Source organism: Microtus oregoni, unplaced genomic scaffold (genome assembly GCF_018167655.1).
Source record: "Microtus oregoni isolate MIOR12 unplaced genomic scaffold, Mior012 000005F_ref0000423, whole genome shotgun sequence".
NCBI lineage: Eukaryota > Metazoa > Chordata > Mammalia > Rodentia > Cricetidae > Microtus > Microtus oregoni.
Window position 1 is genome coordinate 52,737,909 of NW_024543064.1, and position 15,443 is coordinate 52,753,351.

At 42.5% G+C, this 15,443-nt stretch overlaps 1 protein-coding gene across 5 annotated transcripts in view; it reads right to left on the minus strand.

Moving 5' to 3' along the window:
- The window catches only part of Fggy (FGGY carbohydrate kinase domain containing), a 370,316-nt gene extending 364,237 nt beyond the window's left edge, over positions 1-6,079 (minus strand). For all 5 annotated transcript variants that reach the window (XR_005974359.1, XM_041652162.1, XM_041652163.1 and 2 more), the window contains exon 1: positions 5,945-6,079. The gene's annotated coding sequence lies outside the window, so the exon portion shown is untranslated. The remainder of the gene's footprint in view (positions 1-5,944) is intronic.
- Positions 6,080-15,443: the final 9,364 nt, after the last annotated feature.

The window sequence follows — 15,443 nt, forward strand, 5'->3', positions numbered from 1 at the left end:
TGCTTCCCTAGGAGACCAATGTTCCCTGTGTTTTTAACAATTGCATTCACACGCACCTAAGTTTTCCTTGACTTTATTTATTTTGAAGCTGACCCCCACCTTGGATAAAAACATAATTCCATAAGGAATTATGGAGGTTCTCTGTGGCAACCAAGGGTGCCAGAAACTTAACCCCAGCCAAAGGCCATGCTAATCTTGCCTACAACCCTGGGGTGCCCACAACAGCTGGACCCAAAGCAATGCTTCTGAGAGGTGAGGGACCTCCCAAAGACCCAGGGGTCTTCAACAATCTGCTCTTCCCACCCATGTCACACGGCAATTTTTTTTAAATCCTAAATTAGACTCACTCTAACAATAAAGTTGCCACATAATTCTACTATCTCGGAATTTGGTAAGCAATTGAGTCTGAGCTGTCTAAATCACTCTTGATTTTAAAACCTTTTTCTACCTTTGACTTCCATGCCCCCCCCCCCCACTTTCCTAGTATCTCTCTCATAGCCAGTTAGCAGAACCCAAGTGGCTCAGCATTTGGCCTTGTTTGCAGAGAACATTAGAACAGCTCAACCACAAATCTAGTTAGATAGCCAAGGACGAGCAATCAATTCAACCTAAATAATCACTCCTTTCCCCAGCCCTCCCTGGACCCAGCCCATACAAACAGCACTGTATAAGGACCCCTCTCTCTAACCTCCACTGCATTGATTGAGCTATCCTTGCTAATGATGATTTCCAAATAGAGATTTCTGGAGAAAAGTATGTTTCGTCTGGATAAGAAATATAATTTTCCTTTATACATCAAGCTCATTTCTTCCCCCAAACACACACTCCACACTTTCCTTCTATTCATGGAGTATGTTAACTCCATTCAGGTGTAGTTCTACCATCCAGACCTCCAGGTAGTCAATCTAGCCTCATCTTTTGCATAATTTCTTTTCTAAAAACAAATCTATTTCTACAGCATCTTACATTTCCTTCTAATACACGTACGTCTTTTATCATGATCCGCCTGGCCTTCTAGAGGGAAAGTTCTTCATTATTACTGGTGTCTTGGTATTTCAAAATCTCTTCTTTACCTACAAAACTTGTAGTTCACAACTTCTATTTTTAACCAAAGTAAAGTTATCGGAACCATATAACCTACACTCTCATATCTAGTGTTGTAACACAGTCCTAGGCAGAATACAGAATACTGCTCAGAGTCCAATTGACAAAGCATAAAACAAGATTCTAAAGGGTGAAATTGTTTGCTTGCCCCTGAACAAATCTCAAGTGTATTCATAAAAATACAAGGGGAAAAAAATAGCACTAATGGTGTAAATACATAGTGGCTACTACAAAAAATAAAATAAAATAAAATAAAATAAAATGCACAGGGCTGGGGAAATGGCTCAGCAGGTAGGAGAATATGTATGAGGACCTGAATTTGAATCGCCATCATTCTAGGTTTGTTTGTCTGTTTCTTTGTTTGGGGTTTCTGGTTTTTGTTTGTTTGTTTAAGGCCCAGCACTGTGAATTAATAGCAGACAGATCCTGGGAACTTGAATCATGGCTGAACTTCAAGGTCAATAAGACAGAGTGATAGAACAGGACACCTGATCTCCTCCTCTGTCCTTCAGACAAGCACTTATGGACACATATATCTGCATGTATACAGGCACACCCACACATGTACAACCACCTCCCCAACACATGCACACAAATTACCATGCCTACAAAGAAACAGGAGCAAAAAAGCCAACGTGAACAAAAAAAAAAAAGTAAAACAATGATCAGTGAGATAGTATTGACACACACAATCAGTAATCAGAGAGAAAGACTGCCAAAACTGTATTTTATGTTCCAAAAATCTAGAGGAAAAATAAGGTAAAAGTTCAGAGGTAAGAAAGACAAAGAACATTCTAGGTTGCTGAAATTCAGAAACTAAGTAATGTCTGCAACAAAGAACTAATTCTATAAGATTACAGAATTCAAGCAAAAAAAAAATACATGTGAACTTCAAGATAATACAATAGAAACTATCCAAAATGGAATTTAATATTATGGGGAGCAGTAGGTGCACATGAATGGAGATGTCTGAGAAGGGCAGCCCACTAGAGCTGGAGTTACAGCCAATTATGAGCTGCCCAACATGGATTCTGGGAACTGAACTTGGGTCCTGTGGAAGACCAGCAAGTGCTGTTAAACACTGAGCCATCTCTCCAGCCCCAACAGAAAGATTAAAGTGGAAATACAAAATAACTTTAGGAGGTCAAAGGACATAAGAAATGGGAGTTCTTAAAGGAGGTAAGAAAAAGCAAAGAGTCAACAGAAATATTAGAAGATACAATGACCAAAACCTCTCCAGATAAGATGAATGCCCACAGAATAACCTGCTGCAGGCAAACTATCATTGACTCTGTCTTCCTAGGTGATCCTGCCAGGCTGACAACTAAAATGATGGAATAGATGACGTCATAGTTCCCAAAGAAGAAATGGGGTAAGAATGCTACTTTAAATTAACAAGAGCTGAAAACTTCTCAAATCCTGTGAAAAATGTGGATATTCAGGTACGCGACCCTCAAAGGCCAACAAATATCTCAGACATGCTCTATCCCAAGAGGACTACTTAGGTACATAACTATATTGTCTAAATAAACTCTCTGGAAAGTAGCAACAGAAAAAAGAATGTCACATACAGAGACGCCTCCATTAGAATAACAGTGTATTTCTCAGCAGAAACTCTACTCATGGGAAGACAGCAGAATGATATAGTCAGTGCGCATTTTTTTTCCTTTCTAGAAAAAAATAAATCTAGCAAAAGTGTCCTTTATTAATGAACGATAGAGAAACAAAACAACTAGACCTGGGAAGGCATCATCCACTGGAACATCTGTCTGAAGGAGTCCTAAGCAGGGTCTTCAGGTCGAAACAAAAGGAGCATAATGAATAACATAACAATAGGTTACAGGAAAAACTCACTGACATAGAGTCAATGTCAGAATACACTACTAGTATAACAAAGGCAAGCAAATAACTTTTAACTCCAGTATAATAGCTACTAGACGACCAAAGTATTAAAAATAACAACCATGATAATTTAGTAACGGACGCACACTACAGTAAAGAAGTAAACTGTGGCAGTTTCATATGTGGGTCATCTGGAGATACAACGTACAGCACAGTGATAGAGTTGGCATTATATCCTTGAAATTTGTTCAGAGATCAAAGTATAAGAATTTTTATCACCAAAGAAAAAGGATGCTATATCAAATGTTACATGTGTTAGCTGGTTTGCCTGTAGCAATTATTTCAAAATGTACACATATATAAAACATATCGTTTAACTTGACTAGTCTTATGCTGCCTCTGCCAGCTTTAGTTAATATACATATCTATGGATATATTATCTATATATATATATTTATATTATATATAAATCTGTAATACTATCCATAATATTATAATCTATAATGTTAAAATAATCTTATAATCTATAATCTTATAATCTATCATATTATCTGGAGATATGTATATTAACATATACTATTGGTATATCTGTGAGAATACTCCCAGAGAGGATTAACTGAGAGCAGAACCACCCTGGACATGGATGGCACCCTCTCATAGCCGGTGTGATGAAAGAGGAGAAGAGAGGGAGCCCACTAGTGAAGCGTATTCTTCTTCTTTCTCCCTTTCTCCCCTCCTGGCCACCATGGTGTGAACTGTTCCTACGATGATGAACTGACATCATGAGCCAGAATAACGTTTCCTCCCTTCAGTTGTTTTCCTCCTGGGTTTCTCACAGCAATGGGAAAGCCTAAGAAGCACAGACCCCTCATCCTTTAGATCAAATGGCTTTGGACTTGCCACCCTCTCACACACAACTTCAGGCCCAGGTGACTTCATTGTGGAGTTCCACTAACCAGAGAGAGGATAGATAGATTAACTCCACGTCCTCCAGATACCAAGAAGGAAAAAGCATTCCCTAACTCAGAAAACACAAGAAAGGAAAATTATAAATCAATATCCATGATCAACAATGATGCTGAAATGCTTAAGATCTCAGCAAACAGAATCTAAACCTTACAGTTAATTGCATGTCAGTTATTCCTCAACAGAACCATCAGTGTTGAGTGACAGCCCAGGAGAACAGCCGTTTCAGACCCTCTCATTGCTAGGAATCCAAAGATAGGGCTTCGCAGCAGTGGTGGTAGGTGGTGTTGGTGGTGGTGGTAGGTGGTGTTTGTGGTGGTGATGGTATTGGTGGTGAGTGGTGCTGGTGCTGGTTCTGATGCTGGTGGTGGTGATGGTGGTTATGGTGGTAGAGGTGGTGGTGGTGGTATTGGTGGGTGGTGATGGTGGTATTGGTGGGTGGTGGTAGAGGAGGAGGTGGGGTGGTGGTGGTAGGTGATGGTGGTAGGTGGTGGAGGTGGTGATGGAGGTGGTGGTATTGGTGGGTGGTGGTGGTGGTATTGGTGGGTGGTGATGGTGGTATTGGTGGGTGGGGGTGGTAGGTGGTGGTAGAGGAGGAGGTGGTGGTGGTGGATGCAGGTGGGGGGGTGGTATGTGATGGTGGTAGGTGATAGAGGTGGTGATGGAGGTGGTGGTGGTGATGGTAGTGGTGCTGGTGTAGGAGGTGGTCGTTGTGGTGGCAGTGGTGATGGTGGTAGGTAGTGGTGGTGGGTGATGGTGGTGGTGATGCTGCTGGTGGTGCTGGTGGAGGAGGTGGTAGTTGTGGTGGTGGTGGAGGTGGTTTTAAACATAGAGCAATTGTTGTGATTTTAAGTGTAAGTTTATAAAAAAGAAACTAGATTCCAGAAGACACGCTCACAACAAAACTCATCACAGCCTAGATGAGAGCCTGGCCTCCTTCACAAGGGCACTCCACCTTCTGGGTTATTCCCGTCCCCAACATGCTTGATTTGACTTCCTAATCCTATGTCACCACCCCAAAATCATCTGCAGACCCTCCTCACCCCTACTTCCCACCCTCAGGCACCATAACACCAGCTCACACAGCCAAGCCCGAAGTCACTGAGTCCAGGCCAAGCATGAGGGTGGTACTAACAGGGGACTCCAGAAGGCGGAGGGGAGTGTCAGCACCCCCAGCTAGCAACTGAGGAGGGAAACATTGGGACTCACACTTTGCTCACAGTAAAGACCAGAAACCCTTTTTAGAAGAGCAAGAAAACGAAACAAAAGGCAAATCTACCATTTAAATGGAGCCACAGACTAAGACTTTAATTCTTCCTCACTGATTTGCTACTTAAAAGCAAAATCTGGTGGGGCTTTTCAACTCGCACTTCACATATAATCTAAGAATGATGGCCTTTCAGCACCTATGGCCATAACTAGACGTTTAACTAAGGGGAAAAAATAGTGCTGAGATATAAGCAATGCTTTGGTGAAGAGCCAACGAGAGGGGGTCCCCCTCAGTGCGTCATCTCCATCCTGAAATGGACATGAAGTTCATAAAAATGAAAGATCCCCCCTAGACCCTTCCTGGCCTACACCTCTGTAACAAGATGGCATTACCCCATCTAAACTGATGTACAACTCAGACATTACCTATGGCTGCTCAGCTTCTAAAGCCATAAACAGCACCTGCCTTCAAAAACCTTGCATTGGCAAACCTGAAAGACTAAAAATGTCTGGAGAATTGTCTGCAAATTGTGGGGCCTGAGGAGAAAGAAAGAAAACGATTGTATTAACAGTACACCGGTTAGACTGACAGGGCTTTAAGCCCCGGGCATCTGTAGGGCAGTCTTGGGGATCCGGGAAAGCTGCACTCTCCCTTGGGCAGAACACCTCACCAGAAGGCATAAGAAAGTGAATCGCCAGCCAATACTTTGGCTGCTGTGAGACCCAAAGGTGAAGGAGGGAAACATCTAAGAGGCTGGAGAAGCTTTTCCAGGAGGAGCCGGCTGAAAGCGTGCCTGCAAGAGCCCCTGGGAGGGTCACTTACTTGTCCAATATGAAATCACATTCTAGCTAGCAGGCCAGCAGGCCACCACGCACAGCCGCAACGCACCCAGCGGGGCGGGCCAGGCACGCTGTGACTCCGCCTGCTCCAGACAGCCCCTCCAGATGCCTTTGTAAAACGCACCCTGATTGGTCTTTTCAAACGGGAGCCAGGAATGGCCAGTGTCCGTAAACCCGCCCCTTCCCTCTGTGGTGCAAGTCCCGGTTCGCAAACAGGTTCAAACTCCTCCCTCGTTCGCTCTTTGGCTTTTAAAGGCGCCCCGGACACGGGACACGGAGTCTAGCCTGTCCTAGAGATCCACTCAGAGTGCCAGACACCCTGGCTTATCCTACAGCATGTGATGGCTCTTTCCTGTCGCCCTCACCCTCGCCTGAGCAGCCTGAGCACCGGCTGGTGTAAGCTTACAAGTCCCTGAACCCTTTGTGACAGGACCTAGTCAGGTGCTTTACAGGAATTCTCTAGCTTTATCCTGTGGAGCCTTTGAAGTAGAGATTACATTGTAAATCTAGATGGATGATGGACCCCCGCCTGTGAGGAATTAACAGGCTGGATAATACTGTCCTTTCCAGTAAGCTACGAGTTATCCATCCTCATCCCTCTGGGGATACTGAGTCCAAAACCTATTTGACTTTTTTTCTGGGCCAAATACCAATAGCAATAAGAATTCCAACCCGAGCTCTAGTCTGTGCTGTTTCCTGGGTTCCTAGAATGAGGGAATTTGGAAGACTTCAGCAATACGGTATCCAAAGCTTTCTCACTCTACAAACAAACAAACAACAAGAACAAAAGAAAAAAATGAGGCGGGAAAGTGGGGAGTTTTCCAAGACTGTGACGGGCAAACCTTCCTGATAATTAACAGTGACTTCCTTAAATGGATCCGATGTGTTTACTTATTGTGTTAAGACTTCTGTCCACACAACCTGAGATTAAACATCTTTGTCATACAGGTGAGAACCTATCTTGGTGAGGCTGAGTCTATAGGATTAGACCACTTCCTTTGTCCTGCACCCTGCTGGAAGCCTTGCCTTGGAGTTTTTCCACTACACCATGATTATTCGCTTTGTCTTCCCAATATTCAAAGAACTGGCTGTGGAATCTCAGGTCTGCTGCTTAGTGATGTGGATCAGGTGTACAACAGGGATGACTATCAGACCTGGCTGTCTTTCCTTTCAGAGCATAACGAAGAGCAAATTAAGTACCGGAAATATAGATATTTTGCAAAAGGTTGGATGCTTTATACGCATAATACATTGCCCCAGTTCTTCCTTAGTAGAATCCAGAAAAGGAACGTGCCTGTTGCATCATGGACCATACTTGGAGGTGAGAGGGTGAGGGTCTCCTCTTCGCTAAAGATAAATTAGTGTGTTGGCCAGTATGGATAGCTGTTTCTAGGCTTTGGGGTATTTGAATTTTTGTTTCCTCTTAAATAGCCAGTACTGTCAATAGTAAATAGCATGGTGTCTAGAGCTGCAACAGCCAATCTAAACAATGAAAGGACCTTGAAATAAAAGCCACACAGAGAAGAGGAACAACATGAAAGAACATGGGTCCCTATTCCAGCAACCAAGTCCCATTCCAAACTCATGCAAGAAACTATTGTCCTGTGAACAATAATTCGATTTTGTATTTTCTGTCATATGTGATCAAATGTAATCATGATTAATCTCTCTTTTCTCTTGAAAACCTTACAAAAAACATACAAAGTGAGAGATACAGAAACAGGCCCAGGAGTATAAATAAATTGCTCAATTCCATTCCTATATTGGAAGACTCTGGAGGGCCAGAATCCTGCCTTCTACTCTGTCTCATCAGTAACCAGCAGCATTCTGCAATAGCAAGTGTTAGAACATGGATGTTTTCTTTTTCCTGAAATTTAGATTCCTTTGGACCTCCCTTAAACTTGATTCTGTAGAAGAAACAGGTTCCTTTACACATTCTCTATTCTAAAGCCATGCTCTTATGTGAAAGAAAGTAACTGGAATATTTCTCTGGTGATCAAAAAAGTCATCACATAAAGAAACCCACCAACAGAAAGGGTTCCTAAGACCGCCAGCCTGAGCACCACCTTGTGTAAAAAGAGGGAGAATGTTTTAGATGCATGGTCTCTAGTTCGTTCAGCTTTCATCTCCAAAGGGTACCATTGGCTCACTTAAAAAAAAAAAAAAAAAAACAGGGAGATGATTGGGCATACTTTGTTGCTTATGCACTTCCTACTACTTGGGAGAAAGTGGAGGCAGGGAGTGTGGAAGGGGAGGAGAGATCACATTGTTATCTGCTGGCCACGGCACATACCCAGATTCCCAAAGATTGAGCAGCTTTCAAAACAAACTATGGTAAAGAAAAAAAAATGACCTGGGGTGGCCTGGTGAGGGGATTGAGTGAGCTGAACTGGAAATAAGACATGAGGAAGCTTCCCCAGTCAATGAGAATGTTGACAGCCTTGATGGATCTTAGTGTCTCCAAAATGTATCTATTTGGAATTACACATTTCATTACATGTCAGTTTTGCATCAAATGTAAAAAACATGAGATAACAGAGCTGGGAGTAGGGAGTGATGGGAACAACATAAGAATTAGCAATGGAAAGATGATGGTAGTTGGGTGGGATGAGCAAACAGCTCATTAAATTGCTTGTTTACTTTGAATGTTTATATGTTTTTCTTAAGAACACATGTTTTAACATAAACAATTCAAATCCACGTGGTAACTACTGTGAACATCGATAGGGATTATATGCTGAATTATATGTTTCACACAACCTGAAACAAGTCCTTTCTAGCGAGGTGGAGGTGGATTAAGAGTAAAGAAATAACTCTTGAAAAAGGCATCCCTGGAGGAGTGACATTGGGCTTTAGACTTGAAGGCAAAGAAGCAGTGGAGACGGTGGTGCCTGGAGACCTCTGTGGATTTTGAGGGCAGATGACAGAAGGGAAGATGATGGCCACTGCTTTGTGCTCATGGGAAATAAACCTTTTCGCATAGTGTTCACAGCAGCAGTGGGAACAAGACGGGAGTCCCAGGGAGGCATCCACAGGGGCCCCTTGAGTAATCTAAGAAGGATGTAGCCCTTTGATGCAACTTTCCTGTCTACCATGTGAGAGGTTTCAAAAATGTACACTTTCAAACACTAAGCAAGTTTCTAAAGCCCCATTGTCGAAGAAGAAAATGGAATGCAAAAATCCAAGACCATGAGATTCCCAGAACTTTCCTACTGCCATTATTAGTGCAGTCTAAGCCCAACCGTTTTGTTTAGCATCTAATATCACTTAAATAAGAAAACGGCCTGTGATAGGAAAGGATAGCTGTCAGGCTGAAGCAATGCCACTGTCACATTCCCTGATTGCTCTTGGTATGGTTCTATACCAAATGAGTAGACACCTAGTCATTGATGTTTCAGTGAACATCTACAAACCTCTTAGGAACAAATATGAGTTTCAATTGTCCTCTGAGAAAGAAACCTTGATTGGTACTTTTCAGTAAAATACAAAAGATAATACAAGCATTCAAATTTCCAAATGAGTACTAGGCGCTTAATAGAATTCTTCAAGAAAATAATATGGCAATATCTTAAGAATTGCAGCCCCCACGACACCAGCTCCTCCCCACCCCCACCCCTCCGGAAGGCAGCTTTACCTCATTTGGAGCTTGCCAAGCTTCCAATCCCACCATCCTTCTCCAGGGTTCTCATTTTATGGAGGAAGGAGAAGGAGGAGGAGGAGGAGGAGGAGGAGGGGGAGGGAGAGGAGGAGGACGAGGAGGGGGAGGGGGAGGGGGAGGGGGAGGAGGAGGAGAAGAGAGCAGGCTCTAATTGGTTCTATCACCAGCTCATAGGCCCCACCACGGCTGGAGCACCTCGCTTTCTTTCCCTGTGGGAAAAGCACCTGAGGGGGCAGTAGGGTGGAGAGGCCCAAAGGCATGGTTCTGTGTGCCCCATCTGGGACGGGAGGAGCAAGCCCGGGCCATGCACAGCAGACAGTACTGGCTTCAGAGAGCCTCCCCTGTCTCCTGCCTGTGTGTACAGCCCACTGCTCTCTCTCTCTTCCCCACAGCAGCTGCTGCACCTGCTCAGGCCCCTGCACCTGCAAAGATGGCAAGTGCCCCTCAGATGGCAAATGAACCTCCTGCCTGAAGAACTGCAGCTGCTTTCGCCGCCCCTGCTGCTCCTGCTGCGCCTGCTGCTCCTGCAGCTCCTGCCATTTCTGCTGCCGGGTTAGTTCTGGGTCTATGGAAGGGCATCTGGTACCCAGGGCTGTGTCTGAGGAGGGGCATCCGACAAGCGCACCTGCTGTGCCTGATGTGGGGAAGGTGCCACCCCCACAACACAGCAACGTGTACAAAACTGACTTTGTTTTTCACACACACAACTCTGCCCTATTTGCTATGTTCTTTTATAGAAAGTGTGTGAATGACAATAACATTGGATGACTGTGGTGGGGGTGTGCATGTAGTGTCCCCAAGTTCTCTTTTGGATGCTTTAGGGGGAAATATTGAAGACTGAATCCAAAGCCTTGTATATGCTACACAAATACTCCCCCCCCCCCCCCCCCACACACACACACACATTGAACCATATCCTTAGGCCCAGTCCTCTCTTTTTAAACATTGTATTGGTTTGGTTTTAGAGACTGTGTCTCACTATGTAGCCCTGGCTTATCTGAAACTCACTAAATATACCAGGCTTACCTTAACCTTTCAGTAATTCTCCTGCCTCTGACTCCTGACTTACAGGATTACAGACCTGCAGCACCACACCCAAAAGATCCATTTCTCTTGATGACTCAGTAAACAATGAATCTGATAGACACCTAAGTTGAAAAGTTCTCCAGAGGAGGAGGACAATTTAGAACATGATGTCTTAGCAATACCTTAATCAATGCATTTTCTCTATATTATTCTTTTTCACATAGACCCCAAAGCATATTAATTTCTAAATGTATATTCAAATAAGTCTAAAGGAGAACTGCTTAATATTAATAACAAAAGAAGAAAACATAAGGAAGTAAGAAAGCCTCGTGCCTTAGCTCACTGACCAGCCAATGTCTAGTCTTTTAGACCCACAGAGGAAGTTAGCGTTTATCCACTAGAGTCATGGCTTTGGTAAAATGTGATAATGAAAACTGATGCCTTCGCCAGGGCTTCCTGATTCTCTACAATTTCTTAAGACTATACACAATGGGGCCTCCAGGTGGCTTTCTGTGTGTAACAGCTATGTGAAAGATTCGGCCATGCCCTGTCCATTACTCTCACAGTGCTCTGGTGGGGAGGAACCATCACCATCAGTCACTGAGGAGCATGCTGATGTATTATGTCCATGCATATGCTTTGCATTGGATTTTTTTCTGAAATCAGCGGAGAACCACAAAATGAACTTTCCTCCAGTAAGACAAATTTTCTGCAGCTATCATTATACACTCACACGGCCAGCTTCTAAGACTTCAAGGAGCCTATAAAAGGCATAAATATGTAAATGTGGCACACATACACAGTGGACTTCTATTCAGCTATAAAGAAAAATAGAATCATGAAATTTGCAAGTAAATTAATGAAACTAAGAAATATGAAACCGAGCGAGGTAACTCAGACCCAGGAAGGCAAATGTGTTATATACTATCTTATTTGTAACTCCTAGCTTTGAATCACTAGATATAAGTGTATAACCGAGAGTAACTGCAGAAATCAAGAAAGTAAAAAGGGACAATGCGGAGTGAAGAAGACCTCTGCACAGCAGGGGCTCCTTCCAGTCCCTGGAGTAGGCACAAACCACACCCAAACACTTGCTTTCTTAGAGAGATCCTTTTCAAGCAGTGAAGAAAAATTAACATGGCTGCTCATTGAGTCAGGCAGAAAACAGCAGCAAATGACCATGCAGGTTTAACTTTTAAGAAGAGAGAGAGAAAAAACAAGGAAATACTGTGTTAGAATGGGCTAGGATAGTTTGACTGGCCATGTTAATAGGCTGAACCGAAGGGGGCTTTTCATTGCTGGACCTTGGTACTTATCCTCAGGAATGAGTCTGGCATAAGAAAGTGTTCAAATAAGGAAATAAATCTTGACGACTAGCTTTCGGGATGTGATCTAAAGGTTTTTAGCAAGGCAGAGGGAAGGAGGAAGGGCAAGGCCTGCCAGAGCCACCTTCTCCAGTGGGCTAGTGGCCCCTCTCAGGAGCTCTAGATGTAGGGATACCAGTTCCAGGTTGAAAAAAGTGGGAGGAGACTTTACTAGATGGGAGATACAAAGGGAGAGGAAGGAAAGAGGGAGAGACAGCATTAAGGATGTTTTCAAAAACATGGGAATCATATTGTTTTGCTTCATGTTTACTTAAGATTACACTTTGTGTGTGTGCTGTATATAATTTAAATGAAGTTATACCAGTAGGAGTGATAATATTCCCCTAAAGTAAAGAGTCATAGGCTTAGCCTAAACAGAGCAACAACAAAAACCACAAACACAACCAAAGTTTTATGCATGAGAAATCTATTAAACTGTGGGTCAGGGGAGTCCAAGAGACCTCCAAAACAATATAGGCTACTGTCATTACCCTTGGCTGTATATCAAAATGAGAAGTTAAGTCTTTAGTACTGAAGACATTACACACTTCAGACATGGGAATTTGAGGAACTGAGCTAGAACTGACATGAAAGAACCCCTTCTCCTTAATCCAGCTGAATGCCATAAACCCTGCCTACTTGTTAATTTGTTAATCTGTATATAATCACATCTATTAATTCAATTGTATGCAATAATCCCACCATTGTGTCCATCTCTATATAATAAACATACTGAGTTTCTGGAGTGATTGGTATAATATGATTGGTATAAAGAAATGTTTCCTAACTGGTTCCTTCATTTGAGTACCCAGATCACCCAACCCCCTACTTTCTGTGTCTCTGTATGTTTGTCTTTTCTTTATTCTCTTGCCACCCTAGTCAGTTCTGTCCCTTGGAGCCATGCTGGATGTGGCAGAAATATTTAATACTAATAAAAATGAAACAAATTTTAAGATTTATTCTTTGGCCTTCAGTAATAAAAATTTAAGGTAAATAAACAAAATGGTAGACATTAATTCTATATGCTATTTTATATTGGAATGTTCTACATTCCTTCATTGAGATATATTTACTATTTCTCAAAGGATGCCTAATTATTGTATCTGTTGTCCCTAAAAGTAAGATTACAATGATTCTGCACTTTTGGTGTTTTTATAAACTTCATATAAAAATAAAATGATCTATTAACAGAGGTTTCTGTCCCACCCAGTCCCACAGTCATTCAATCCCAAAGAAACACATATTATAAACTATATTATAAACTGGTTGGCCTACTAGCTCAGGCTTTCTTATTAACTAACTCTTACACAGTACATTAACCCATTATTCTTGTCTGTATTAGCCACATGGCTTGGTGTGTTTCATTAGTGAGGAATTCTCATCTTGCTTCTTCTTGGTCTGGGTGACGACGGCAAACTGAGCCTTTCCTCTTCCCAGAACTCTCCTGCTCTTGTTGCCCCACATATACTTCCTGCCTGGTTGCCCACCTATACTTTCTGCCTGGCTACTGGCCAATCAGCATTTTATTAAAACAATACAAGTGACAAGTCTTTACAGAGTACAAGACAATTGTCCCACAGCAATGATGTTAAGTTGGGTTTTTTTTTTGTTTTTTTTTTTTTTTTTTTTTTTTTTTTGGTTTTTTCGAGACAGGGTTTCTCTGTGGTTTTGGAGCCTAAGTTGGTTTTTTTAATTTTTATTGAAAATATTTTTTTCATACAATATATTCTGATTCCAGTTTTCCCTACCCCATGTTCTCCCTGGTCCTCCTCACCTTCCTACAAGAACCTGAGACTAGATAGGTCTTAAGCCTAGAGGAAAACTAAATATTATTGTTCTACTAAAGGAACATAGAAATAAAACAACTACTAACCACATTCTGCTATACACATAGAGCAATGTCTTGTTCAGTCATCTCCGGAGAAGCTTTCTCCTGCAGGAGGGGATAACTAACATGGAGAACCATGTAGTAATAAGGGCGGCGGGCCTGCTTTACGTCCTGCCCGGCTCCTGAACAGCTAGCTTTACACCAGAAATAACAACACACAAACTGTATTCTTTTAGACACTGCTTGGCCCTTTAGCTCTAGCCCTTACTGGCTAATTCTGATATCCCGATCAACCCATCTCTAATAATCTGTGAGCACCGGTCTTACCGGGAAGATTCTAGCCCACGTCCATCCTGGGTCAGAGCTTCATTGCGTGTGTCTGCCCAGGAGCCGGGAGCATGGCGTCTCTCCCTCTGAGGCTTCTGCTCCCGAGAGGAGAGCTGTGGAGTCTCTGCTCACTTCCTCTTCCTCCCAGTGTTCTGTTCTGTTTACTCCTCCCACTTATCTTCTAACCAATGAGGGCCAAGCAGTTTCTTTTTATTTAACCAATGACCTTCCTCCATCAGAACCACAACTGGACAATGCTCAGAGAATGAGAGACTCTGGAGCGTGCAGTCCTACAGGAGATGTCTTCAGTAAGTTTTAAGATGTACTTTTTTAAGGTACAAAGAGGTAAAGAGCCTCTCACCTACACAGCATAAAAAGGTGGGCCACATGCAATAGAATTAAAATGAGAAAATTAAGAATCAGCTGTGACTTTTAGCTCCAGTAACTATTAGTTGAATGATTTAAGTTCTTCCTCTGTAAGATGGGACTGATACTACCTACCACCAAGAGCTAGATGAGCGTTAAATGGTCCACTCACTTGTTCATGGATTTTATTCAACAAGTCACTAAAAATATTGTCCTCATGGTAAATTCTGTATGTAAGGTACATGAACCAGTAGACACTCAAGGCAATGTGGTTTGTCCGGACCTACTTAACTTTCCTGCATATGCCTCATTGTCTTTCTCTTTAGTGCTTCCTGGTGTCAGTCTGTAGGGTTGTGGTAATCAGCTAACTTGCTCTTTGCTAGCCTGGACTGAGTTCCTGAACTGAGCCAGTTGTAGATGAATTCTCAAGAACTCTGGTCTTCTGAACAATGGTAAAGACTGGGAAGAACTTATTTATTCCACCACAGCCAATTATTTTTTGCCTCAAACAAAAACTGTCTATGTCCCTATTCATTTCCAAGATTGGATTATTGGCCTTGTCATCAATGTTGTTTGTTTGTTTTGAAAGCAATTTATTGTTCCAAAATCCCATGTGTGTAGAACTTGTGTCATCTGCAAATAAAAAAAATTTATATACACAGGAAACAAGTTAATTTCTTGTTGTAATTGCTTTTCTGTTGCTATGGTAAAACACAATAATTAAGACAACTTGTAGAAGAAATAATTTATATGGGCTTCCAGTTCCAGAGGGTTAGAGTTCATGGTGGCAGGAAGGCAAGGCCACCAGTAGCATTGTGGTTGAAGCAGGATGCTGAGTGCTCATGTCCTCAGTGACAAGCCAAAACAATGAGAGCAGATTGGAAAAGACACAAGTCTTTAAACTCTCAAAGTC